This window comes from Triturus cristatus, chromosome 1_1 (assembly GCF_964204655.1).
Source record: "Triturus cristatus chromosome 1_1, aTriCri1.1, whole genome shotgun sequence".
In the NCBI taxonomy this organism is placed as follows: domain Eukaryota; kingdom Metazoa; phylum Chordata; class Amphibia; order Caudata; family Salamandridae; genus Triturus; species Triturus cristatus.
Window position 1 is genome coordinate 905,806,554 of NC_140579.1, and position 13,481 is coordinate 905,820,034.

Here is a 13,481-nt window from a genome sequence, read left to right on the forward strand (position 1 = left end):
TGGATCACATGACCTACCGTGCGCGCTCCGTAAGCTTACGGTACGCGCTCGTAAACAAGTACGCATGCGCAAACGTGACGCTTACGGAGCGCGTACGTAAGATGCACTCGCGCATGCGCATTACACGCCCCTGCGTAACCGCGACGTTGCTTCCGCGTGTACGCGTACGTCACGTACGTATCACGTTAGCGCGCTGTACTTATGACGTGCGGAGCGCGTAGCGTCAGCTTACCGTACGCGTATCCTATTACGTACGCGCACCGTACTTATGACGTACGGAGCGCGTAGCGTCAGCTTACCGTACGCGGACGAAAAAAAATGCATAAAAAAAAAATAAAAATAAACTTTCCATAATGCAGGATATAGTACATATATTATTTTATACATAGGTTTCCAAAAATTCTCCAAAAAAAATTTGCATTTAAAAAACCGTACAAATTCACTGAAAAAACCATAGGTTTCACACACGTTATAGTTAGGAATTAGCATTTAAAAAACCTTGCAAATTCACTTAAAAAACCATAGGTTTCACACATGTTATAGTTAGCTGGACATTTCACTCGTAAAAAACCAATGAAATTCCCCCGTTATAGTTAGTGCAGGCAACTATAACTCACGCGACCGCAATCCTCTGCTGATGACGTCAGATATTACATCACTGATGACATATGTGTCTTTATGAAAAATAAATATTTGTAATATATGTATAGCTAAAGATACAGTATTAGCATCAACAGAGGATTGCGGTCACGTGAGTTATAGTTGCCTGCACTAACTATAACGGGGGAATTTCATTGGTTTTTTACGAGTGAAATGTCCAGCTAACTATAACATGTGTGGAACCTATGATTTTTTAAGTGAATATATATATATATATATATATATATATATATATATATATATATATATATATATATATATATATATATATTACCTACTGGCGGTCGCCAGTAGGTAGTTATAGTTAGGACCACGTTTCCATAGGAAATCCGCAACATTCTATTTTGAATAACTTTTGCGCCGGTCGACGAATCCTCGCGAATTTTTCAAAATAGGTGGGGCGCTACGCTCCGCTCCTACCCTGAAAGTCTCGGGGGGGATTCGTCAAGCAGGGGCTGAGATAAAAGGGGGGTCCCAAAACGCGTTTTTCCCATGCATTTTTCCATAGGACCTTTAGACACAGCTACAGCCCGAACGGCTGAACAGAATTACTTGAAATTTGGCAGAGAGGTAGTCCTCAGGTCAAGGAAGTGCCTTTTGTAGGTTTGGTGTAAATCTGTTCAGTAGATTCTGAGAAAATAGCCTTTAAATCAATATATATATATCTGAGCCAGCTTACGGTGCGCTTACGGTGCGCTTACCGTACGCGTACGGTGACGTGCGCGAGCGCGATTCTGATTGGCTCTTAGATCTTAGTAAACATTCGAATCGGCCGAAACCAGGAAGCGGCGGCCGCCATTTTCTCTCTCGCACTCTGAGTGGGGCAGCATAAATGAAGCCCAAAAATGTGTAAAGGGGCAGTATATTGAGATAATAATCACCCAGCAGTGATATACGGGCCCCCAAACAACCCCCAAGGCCCAAAATTTTTTTTTCTTTTTTTCGAAAAATCGCCGATTACGCTTACCGTACGCGTACGGTAAAAATTTGTTTTAAAAAAAAAAATTATCCACACTCTCCCCACCCCATGTTCAAATGGTGCCCGAATGGCACCATTTGTGCATGGCTTAACAACTAAACGAAAATAATAAACAAAACATTTCACAACGATGCGCATAATATGTCCCCCATGTGCGCACGGTGCGCGAAGCGCATCGTGCGTACATGGCCCATCCCGCATAATGTGGGCACGCGGTGCGCTGCGCGCACCGCGTGACCACCGTGCGTGCATGGCACTAACTGCGTAAAGTGGGCGCGCGCCGCGCGCGCACGGAACGAACTGCGTTAACTGGGCGTGCACGCCACGAATGGCGTAAAGTAAGTTAGCATTTAAAAAACCGTACAAATTCACTGAAAAAACCATAGGTTTCACACATGTTATAGTTAGCTGTACATTTTACTGATAAAAAACCAATGAAATTCCCCCGTTATAGTTACTGTAGGCAACTATAACTCACGCGACCGTAATGCTCTGCTGATGACATATGTGTCTTTATGAAAAAAAAATATTTGTAATATATGTATAGCTAAAATTTAATGGAAGAAGACATGGGCAAATAAGTGTCTAAATACAGTATTAGCATCAGCAGAGCATTACGGTCGCGTGAGTTATAGTTGCCTACAGTAACTATAACGGGGGAATTTCATTGGTTTTTTATCAGTAAAATGTACAGCTAACTATAACGTGTGAAACCTATGGTTTTTTCAGTGAATATATATATATATATATATATGTGTATGTATGTGTGTATTTTTTTTTTCACTGAAAAAACCATAGGTTTCTGGGACGTTATAGTTAGTTGGACATTTGACTCATAAAACCAGAGAAATTCGCCCGTTATAGTTACCTGAGCTAACTATATATCGCACGCCCGCAATGCACTGGTGATGACGTCACATATTACATCCCTCATGACATGGTCAGTGACATCACTCATGACATCTCAAATGACATCACTGATGACATCATCCAGTGAATGTGTGTTTCTGTAAAGTTTAAACATTTTTCATATATATCGATGCCAAGGTGTATTGAAGAAAGAGTGGATTTACAAGTGCCTGAATGGATTATTTAGTAGGTGCGTGACAGACTGTATAAGTGATTGAACATGTGTTACTGAATGTATGGGTTAGTGACTAAACTGTGTGAAAGTCTGTATTAGTGTCTCAGTTGGTGTATAAGCGGCTGCGTGAGGTTATGAGGAGCTACATGAGTGTCTATATGGGTTATTGATTTGTAGTCTGTATGGGTGCCTCAGTGTCTGTATGGGTGGGTGGGGGTGTGTGACTATGTGCATAGATGTGGGTGATTCACTGGTTGTATGGACTAAAAAGTGCATCTGGGAAGGGCTGTATGGGTGAGTTAGTGTGTATGGGTGTGTTGGTGAGTGAATGAATGTCTCAGTGGTATATGTGTGAGTAACTACATATGTTTTAAGACAGTATATGTGAGTGTTGGGGTATATAAATGACTACGTGAGAGTAAGTTATTTGAAAAGTGGGTGTATAAATGAGTGTCTGCTTATATCGGTGATTGTACAAGACTAAGTATGTGTTAGTATCTGCATAAATAAGTGATATGGTGGGTGTATAAAGAACGGAGTTGGTGCGTATAACTGTATACATGAGTAAATGAGTATGTGATAGATTCTTTGCATGACTGACTAGGTATGTGAGTAACTGTATGGAAGAGTGTGGCAGAGTATGACTGTATGTATAGGTGTATAAATGCATATTATAGTACTGTATTGATGATTAACTGCATGTATAAGTGACTGGATGTGTCTAGACCTAGGAAATAGTGGGTGGTATGTAGTATCTGGCATTCTTGTGTGTAGGTTTTCAAAAATAGTAGTCTTTTTAGAGTGTGTGTATCAAAGTTTATATTAGGGCATCAGTATGTGCATCAGATTATCATGTGGATGATGTCATGAGTGATGTCACTGACCATGTCATGAGTGATGTAATATGTGACGTCATCACCAGTGCATTGCGGGTGCGCGAGTTAGTTAGCTCAACTAACTAGAATGGGCAAATTTCTCTGGTTTTATATGAGTCAAATGTCCAACTAACTATAACGTCCCTGAAACCATTTCGAAGGTTTTTTAAATGCTAATTCCTAACTATAACGTCTGTAAAACCTATAGTTTTTTCAGTGAATTTCAAAGGTTTTTTAAATGTTAATTTCATATTTTGTTTATAAAACCTATATTTTTTGTAATATTTTTGAACTCTATTATCCTTTTTTTTAAATGTGAAAAATCATGTAACTTTTTAGATCTTCAAAAAAAAAAGTATGTATACTTTGTTTTGTTTTTTAGAAAACTAGACTCCCGTACTGGTAGTGTACCAAGCTCCATCACCACGCGAATCCTATCCGCCATATTGCGAAACTCGATGCGCATTTCGTATCAGACGGCTTCGTAGCACCGTGTCCCGCCTAACATAATATACATATAAGGTTGCGTCAGCTCCTAGTTTGGTATGCGACGGGTGCGCGGTACCAATACGCAGGTTACAGCATATACGTATAGGTTCGCGACGGGTGCGCGTTCTGTATGCGACGAGTGCATGCTGCCAGGCCCTGTGTTACGTCATAGACGTATGGTATCGCGCCGGGTACGCCATTCCCTCATTTATTTTTTTATGACTCAAAACTAGATCTAAATAAGTTAAAATGTATATGCGAGCAAGCGATAATCTAAAATATTTTCCACATTTATATATTTCTAACTGTAATAAACTTATATTATGGTAAATATATTTTTTCGAAATCACGTCGGGTGCGGCCCCCGTGCGCGTTCGGTGCACGATTGCTATTGGAACTTAAAAAAAAGCTTTTGATTGGTTCATAACATTTCCCATTGTAACAGTTGGAGGACCCCGCCCATTTTAGTCATTCTCTCTACACCGTTTGATGAGAGACACCTCTTCTACTTAGAGCTTTTTTGAAAACTTTTTTAAAAACTTTTTTGCTCTGTACACATCTTATAGTACACACAACATGTAACGATCATCTTGATCAATAATCATGCTCTGTACAGTAGCCTTCCACGTGTGATAGCCATACATCTGAAACGTTACATCAAAAAACAAATGTGTGTTACACGATGCCCCTGGTGTGTGTGTGCGCTCGCATTATTGTGCTGCCTTTCGGCCTGGGTATTGGTAGCTCGAAGTGGTATCATCAGCCACGGGCAGAGTGCACATCCTAGATCACATGAGACAAACAGTAAAGAGTAATGTGTAGATTTGTGTTTCAGTATGCTCTGTTGACAGGCTTTACGAGTATAGTAGTGTGTCGTATGTGAGACTTTCAGCTTCACGTTTGACATGCATCGCTTGACTGTAATGTGTGTTCTCACTGTGTATGACGTAACCTCACTGCTGATCCACCCTCCATCCGAGCACATTCACATGTGTGCGCTTCACTATAGCAACACTTTCAATAATACTGCACACCATTGACATGCATGTCAGCGCATATCCACCAGCTTGACGACATGTGATGTTGTCCATTCAATGTTTTCGGACAGCATCTCATTAGCGATAGTTGCCGCCCTCCCGGTATATGCTACATTAATGTAAATTGCGGATTGTGCAACGTCAAAACTGCAACAGGGACACACACATAAGTACACTTCCTGCCCAGGCAGGAACTGAACAGCGCCCAGGTCCCCAGAATAATTTATTCACACCCCTACGCTGGCCTGGCGTACGCAAGCCCAGCCCACTTTGTGTACGTATAAGGAATATGCTACTTACCAGTATGCATCTGTTCTTGGCATGTAGAGCTGCAGATCTACACACTTTTGCATAGATCGCCATCTGGTGTTGGGCCCGGATGTTTGCAGTTTTTTTTTCCTCTTGGAAAGTCTATGGAAGTCACGAGGTCGGTGACTCCTCCTTTGGATCGTATTGCGCATGGGCTTCGGCTCCATCCTCAGATTGTTTTTCGCCAACAGGGAAAGATGGAGCGTAGTAATAACAGTGAAGAAACCCATGTGTGTTGTCTCTAAATACGATAGACTGGAACAGATACAGGTAGCCGGGGAGGCGGGTGGGCGTGTGTAGATCTGCAGCTCTACATGCCAAGAACAGATGCATACTGGCAAGTAGCATATTCCGTTCGAGGCATATGAGCTGCAGATTACACACTTTTGCACAGACTATATAGCAGTTCCCAACCTTAGCGGCGACCACCAGTATCTGTTGCAGTGGTTTGAAATAGTGTTTTTAGTACAGCCTGGCCCACACTAGCTTGTTGCTTGGTTTGCACATCTACACAGTAATGTTTAGTGAAAGTGTGCGGTGTTGACCATGTAGCTGCTTTGCAGATATCATCTAATGGGATGTTCCCTAGAAAAGCCATAGAAGCCCCTATCTTCCGTGTAGAATGGGCTTTAGGGGGAACGGATAGCGTTAGTTTTGCTTTGTGGTAGCAAATCTGTATGCATTTTACAATCCACCTGGCTATCCCTGATTTTGAGATGGGGTTGCCCTTGTGTGGTGGAGAGAAGGAGACAAACAGTTGTTTGGTCTTTCTGAAAGGTTGTGTTCTTTGGATATAGTAAAGTAAGGCTCGTTTGACATCTAGCGTGTGTAGAGCCCTTTCTGCAACAGTTTGAGGTTGCGAGAAAAAAAACGGTAATTCTACAGATTGGTTTAGGTGAAAAGGGGAAATTACTTTAGGTAGGAATTTTGAGTTGGTACGGAGAACAACCTTGTTCTGGTGCATTTGAAGAAAAGATTCTTGTATAGTAAGTGCTTGTATCCCACTGACCCTTCTAAGGGAAGTGATGGCTACAAGAAAAGCTGTTTTCCAGTGAGAAATTGCAGTTCGCATTTATGCAAAGGTTCGAAGGGCGGCCCAATTAGCCTTGTGAGAACGATATTTAAGTTCCACACAGGTGAGGGTGGTACTCTGGGGGGGAATTATTAGTTTTAGGCCTTCCATGAAGGCTTTAATGGCAGGTACTCTGAAAAGTGATAGGTGCTGCCTGTTTTGTAGGTAAGCTGCAATTGCTGCAAGGTGTAGCCGAATGGAGGTATATGTAGCATATGATGTGTTGAATAGACAAGTCTAGAGGATTGATCGAGTTGTTATGGCAATAAACAACAAATCTTTTCCACTTGGCAGCGTAGCAGGCTCTAGTGTTAGGACGTCTAGCTTCTCTGATGACGTTCATACAGTCAGGGGGAAGGTTTAGGTATCCGAATTCTAGGGATTTCAAGAGCCAGATCGTAAGGTTGAGCTAAGCTGGGTCCGGGTGTCTGATCTCTCCATGGTTCTGGGTTAGGAGTCATGGTGAGAGGTGTAGCTATTGGTGTGGTACTACCGAGAGTTCCAGCAACGTGGTGTACCACGGTTGTCTGGCCCATGTTGGAGCTACTAGGATCAGTGTGAGGGAATGCGGTTGTAGCTTTCGCACCACTAATGGAATTAGTGGGAGGTGGAAAAGCGTACGCAAATTTGTCTGACCAGTTCATCCATATCGCATTGCCTTTGGACAATGGGTGTGGATATCTGGCGGCGAAGCTTGGGCATTTTTTGTTTTCATGGGTGGCGAAGAGATCTATCTGCGGATGCCCCCACATTTGAAAGAACGGGTGAAGAACCTGCGGGTGAAGTTCCCACTCGTGAATCTGCTGCGTCTGTCTGCTGTGCAGATCTGCCATGGTGTTTTGGACTCCTGGGACATGTTGGGCTAGGAGAAAAATTTTGTGTGGAATTGCCCATCTCCATATGCTCTGTGCTAGTTGAGAGAGCTGTGGAGTGTGTGTGCCGCCTTGTTTTTGAATGTAATACACGGCCGTCATGTTGTCTGTGCGAATGAGGACTGCCTTGCCTAAAATCTGTCTCTGAAAGGATTTTAGGGCTAGAGAGATTGCTAGTAACTCCAGATGGTTGATATGGAGTAACTTTTGTTGCGGCGTCCATGTGCCCTGCACTGTGAGGTGTAATAGATGAGCTCCCCAGCCGGAGAGTGATGCGTCTGTTAGTATTATTTGCGGAACCGGGTCCGGGAACGGTCGACCTTTGGAAAGGTTTGTGGTGTTCCACCACTGCAGAGAGTGGATGGGTGCGACCGTCTACCAACACCAGATCTGTCAGTTGCCCCTGGGCCCGGTTCAATTGGCGCGCTAAGCACTCTTGGAGTGGACGCATCTGGAGTCTTGCGTGGGGCACTATGAAAATGCAAGAGGCCATCATCCCTATCAGTTGCATAAACACTCTTACAGGAAGGGAGTGTTGAAGTATGAATCTTTGACGCAAAGCCTGAATGCTTGCAATCCTGGCCGGATTGGGGTAGGCTATGGCTTTTGAGGTGTCTATGGTGGCACCGAGGTATTGCTATATGTGGGATGGTGTTAGCTGGGACTTTTGGTGGTTCACCTTGAAGCCTAGTTGGTGAAGTAGTTTGATTGTAGTGGCGGTGTGGTGTACACATTGGTTGTAGGACGTGGCTTTTATCAGCCAGTCATCCAAATATGGGAAGACGTGAATGTGCTGTCTTCTGAGATGTGCCGCCAATACCGCTAGGCACTTGGTGAATACCCTTGGTGCTGTTGTGACTCCGAATGGGAGCACCTTGAACTGGTAGTGTTGTCCGTCCACTACAAATCTGAGGTAATTTCTGTGAGCATGGTGTACCGGAATGTGAAAGTATGCGTCTTTCAAGTCCAGTGTGGTGAGGAAGTCGTTCTGGGAGAGGAGCAGAAGCACCAGCTGGAGCGTTACCATGTGAAAATGGTCTGAATGTATGTATGTGTTTAGGGGCCGGAGATCTAGAATAGGTCGTAGAGTCTCGTCCCTTTTTGGTATTAGAAAATAAAGGGAGTAGACCCCTAAATTTTGCTGATTGGCGGGAACTTGTTCTATTGCCTGTTTTTGTAGGAGGGAGATTACCTCCTGTTTTAGTAATGTGGAATGTTCTTGTGACATTGGGCGTTGCCTGGGCGGAATGTTTGGGGGGGTAGATGTTAATTCCAGGCAATATCCTGACCGAATAATTTGGGTCACCCATTTGTCTGAGGTGATGGTCTCCCAGACCTGAAGGAAATTTTGTAGTCTGCCCCCGACCGGAGTGGGATGGTCTGGAGGGAGCGGGGGAAAGTCATTGGGTAGGCGGTGTGACAGAGCGGGCGGTTTTTGTTTTGCCTCTGCCTTTATTGTTATTGCCCCTATAGCCGCCTCTTTGATAACCCCTTGTGAAGGTGGACTGAGTGGGGGATTTGTAGGAAGTGGACAAACTATCTGAGGAGTAGCCTCTAGATGTACTCCGAAAGGAAGAGCGGCTAAAGGAGCACCTAGGAGGGTGTGACTGCAGGGCTCCCATAGATTTCGCCGTATCAGTGTCCTTCTTCATTTTTTCGAGGGCCTCATCTACCTTTGGGCCGAATAGGTGTTCTTGGTCAAAGGGATGATTTAGGATGGAGGCCTGTACCGCTGGTTTGAAACCTGATATTCTCAGCCAAGCATGGCGACGGAAGAGGACGCTAGTATTAATGGCCCTAGAGGCTGTGTCTGCTGCATCTAAGGCACAGCGTATGGAGGTGTTAGTTATTGTCTTACCCTCTTGAATTAATTCATTGGCCCTATTTTTGTATCTTTCCGGGAGGTGGTGCATTATGGTTTCTAATTCATCATAATGTGCCCTATCGTATCTGGCCAATAGCGCTTGGGTGTTGGCAATACGCCATATATTGGCTGCCTGTGACGCAGTGCGCTTTCCTTATGCGTCCAGTAGCTTTGACTCTTTGTTAGGTGGTGGTGCTTCGCCTGACGCCTGGGAATTTGACCTCTTTCGTGCAGTGGAAACCACTAGGGAATCTAGTGGCGCTGGCCCTTTGATATAGGCAGGATCTTTGGGGGCAGCTTTGTACTTTCTCTATGCGTGGGTTAATGACCCTGGCCCTGACTGGGTCCTTAAAAACCTCTGGCGCATGTTTTACCACCCCCTTGAGCATAGGTAGTATGGAGGTAGACCTATGTGCGGTATCAAATGTGTCGAGGAGGAAATCCTCCTCCACTGGGTCAGTGTGTAATACTACCCCGTGATAATGTGCCGCCCTCTGAAGTAGGTGGTGGAAGCCTAATGAGTCTTCCGGTGGAGATGGTCTGGAAGGGTAAAGGTCATCTTGTGGGACGTCTGGAATATCTGGGTTATTGCATTTGTCCCATGGGTCTGGGGATCCTGTAGGGGTGGGGTCTTGGGGCACATCCCCTGGATCATTATATGGGTCCCCCTGATCATCATCGTCTGGAGACGGGGTTGGAGAGCAATGAGGTGGGGGTGGAGAAGGCGGAGGGGCGGAGGTGGAGAGGGTGGAGGAGGTGGGGAAGGTATTCTTAAAGGGGAGGTAGCAGAGTCATTCCTCTTTGGAGGTGGAGGCGGAGCCGGTTTGTCCAAATGTCTCTTTTTGGAAGAGAGTGCCAAATGTCCAGTTTTTGGATCCTTGGTAAGAGTTTTTTGTAAAGGATACGGTGTAAACAGTTCCTGTGACAACGTTTGTTCCGTCGGCGCCGAAGTTTTCGGGGCCAATGACTTTTTAGGCTTGTCCGTGCCGTGCTTAGCACTGGGCTTGGGAACCTCAGAATTCTTGGTCGGTGCCGAGGTGGGCTTCGGCGTGGAAGTGTCGGTGCCGAGGGCCTTATGGGGTTTGGTCGGTACCGAAGATGGCGTCGGTACGGAAGCGCTGGGTTTCGACACCGAGGACTTCGGTGCGGAGCTCGGTGTCGAGGTAGAGGCCGGTTTCTTTTTCGGTGCCGAAGTGTGTTTCTCGGCACCGCTGGAAGGCTGGCTCGAGCCCGAGCCGCCGGAAGGCTTATTTGGCTTCTTCACCGGGCCCGAAGGTGGGGTGTGTGAAGCAGTGTCTCTGGTGTTGCCTAGGCCCGGAGGCGAAGGCGTGACCAAAGCCTTTTTGGGTGTCGGCGCGGGTGTGGGGGGGTATATTACTCACGACCCTCTGCGCCGGGGTGATGTCCTCCACATCTGAGTCGTCGGCTTCAGAAGCACTGACGAGGTCCTCTTCGGTGTGCTGCTGTCCCGGATGTTCGACGTCGTCTCCGAAGATGTCGACTGGAACGGAGGTCGAGGAGTGTGCCATGTTTCGTCTGGCTCTTCGGTCCCGAATAGTCTTTTTCGATCTGAAAGACTTACAGGCCGGACAGTCTCGAGCCTCGTGTTCAGGGGAGAGGCATAGGTTGCACACCTCATGAAGATCGGTGTGGGGGAATTTGGACCCACATCGAGGGCACTTCTTGAATGGAGTTCTTTCCATCAGCCGGGACCGGAGCTTGGGTCGGCCCGAAGGCCGCCGTCGACGACTGGAACCGAAGATTTATCGATGAGAAGGTGATTGAGGAGATTGCGATCTGAACAATACCACGATGTGAGTGAGGATTCCGCTTCGATCGTCGAACTGGAATGTTCGGAACCGGAGCGCGAAGATTACATCCGAGCCCGATGGCGGAAAAAAACAATCTGAGGATGGAGCCGAAGCCCATGCGCAATACGATCCAAAGGAGGAGTCACCGACCTTGTGACTTCCAAAGACTTTCCAAGAGGAAAAACAAACTGCAAACATCCGGGCCCAACACCAGATGGTGATCTATGCAAAAGTGTGTAATCTGCAGCTCATATGCCTCGAACATAGGATAACGACGCCGCCACATGTCCCAGTTCTTCCACACTGCTTCAGGTGATATGGCCACACTGCTTCAGGTGATATGGCCGCATCCACCTCGCATATCAAAATGCGCAATAAAAAAAAGGGATCCATGAGGTGTACATCATCCTGGCAATCAAAACTACATCTGAATTGTGAACCCTGCTGGCCGTCGTGTTTGGACACACACCAATGACAGCAGGTGAGCAGTGGTGTCTGGGTGCACAGGGGCTGTAATTGAGCGCGTTGCGGCGGGAGGGATGGGGTGCATCAGCCTGGGTGCACAGGTGCAAACAAGCGATCTTGCCGTGCGTAATGATGTGATCTCTGACCTCATCCAGTCACATCTCTGTCTCATTTTAAGGACCTGCAGGACCGTACTGTAGGCCTGAGACAGCGGGCAGCGCTGCCCTACAGACACGTGGCTTTGGCTTTTGGGGCACTGTAGTGAGCTGACTACTAAGTGTATATGCACACAGGCTTGCGCCACTGCATTGCACGCGCACATTATGCTTCTAGCATGCGCTCTGTTACTTTGTATGTGTACATTGGCATAACATATTATTTACCCTTGTGTATTCTCGTGCACTCCAACGCCTCTTTGAACCACAATTACCACTAACAGTTGGTAGATCGTACTTCAAGAAGGAAGGATGCACTCAACTGGTGTTCTCTCTTAAGCTTGAAATAAACCTTCATTTACCTTAAGACGTTTTATTTATATATTATAATATTTATATTATTTCTCCCTTTGCAGACACTGAGTTAGTTGCACGAAAAAGCACGCAGCAGGTGCTCAACCGCTGATGATGCTCTGGCCTTTCTGACGCCTTCCATCGTGGTATCAAGACACCGTCCCACACCGGAGGCCTGCTGTGCCACCCTGAGGGGCACCCCAGAGACGGAGCTCGCACCGGCACGTCGTTGTACACCCCGGTTGTGGCAGGTGAGCAGTGAAGCCTCGGTGCGCAGGAGCTGCATTTGAGCACACTGCGGGGGAAGGGACTGGGGTGCAGCAGCCTGGGTGCACAGGTGCAGGCAAGCGATGTTGCCATAGATGATGATATAATCTCTGGCCTCATTCATATCGCCGTTTCATTTTAAAGACTTGCTGGACCGCACTGTTTCTCGCGGACTCCAGCATCCCAGACACACAGGTGACTGGAGGTGAACAGTGAGTGCTGGGTGTAGTAGGCCGACGCTCTGTCTCATCCTCCCTCTGTTCTTTCGACTCTCCCTCCCCTTCTCCCTTCCACCCACTCGCTCGCTCTCTGTCCCATTCTCACTTTCTTCCTTTCATTCTGACTACCTTTATTTTTCTCTTGGACATGGCACACATACTTAGGTTTCATTTATTTTTCTCTTGCAGGTTTTGTACGCTGCTTCCTGAGGAGTCCCACCCACTTCTTTCATGTTGTACTGTTTGTTCGAATAAAGTTACGTTTCCATTTATTTGTGTTGTATTAATAAAAGTTATTTTTTTACCAATAAATAAGTGAGTGTATGGGTCTTCTTTTTCTGACAACACTTGTCTGTAGTTTATTGTGAAAATCGGCGGTTGATAGGAGGTTATGAGGGAAAACATTTGTAATTTTGCGGGGCACTTACCAAATATAAACCAAGAGACTATTACATATATGAAGCCTGGGTAATTCTACAACGGCAAAGGTTCTATGAGTTTATCACTTTATAAAATCACGAGTACTGCCCGTGTGATTACAGAACCAATAAGGCACTGCCTAGGGCCACCAAGGCTTCAAGGACTGGCGAGGCCCACCCTGCATATTTAAGTAAAGCCCCGGAGGTTGCCGATCCCCGGTCTTGAGTTGGCCTCGAAGTCCCCAGAACAATTCGTAAGCAATACCCGGGGAGGTGTTGATCCCCTAGGCTGCGAAACGTCTGTGCCCTCCCGTGCCTAATTTACATGCAAGATTAAGGTCCCCAGTGCTGCAGAGACCCCGCAATATAATAATAGGATTGGCCCCGGAACATTACCCACCAGTGGGCTCATTTAAATGAACGGGTGAGACCCCGCTTCATTTTTTTTTCTCTCCATTTTTACCATCCGGATTCGCTTTATTGAAGCTATACGAGGTTTTCCTCCTCTCGCTTCAATGAGGCAAACAAGAATTTACTATCACAGGGTGGAA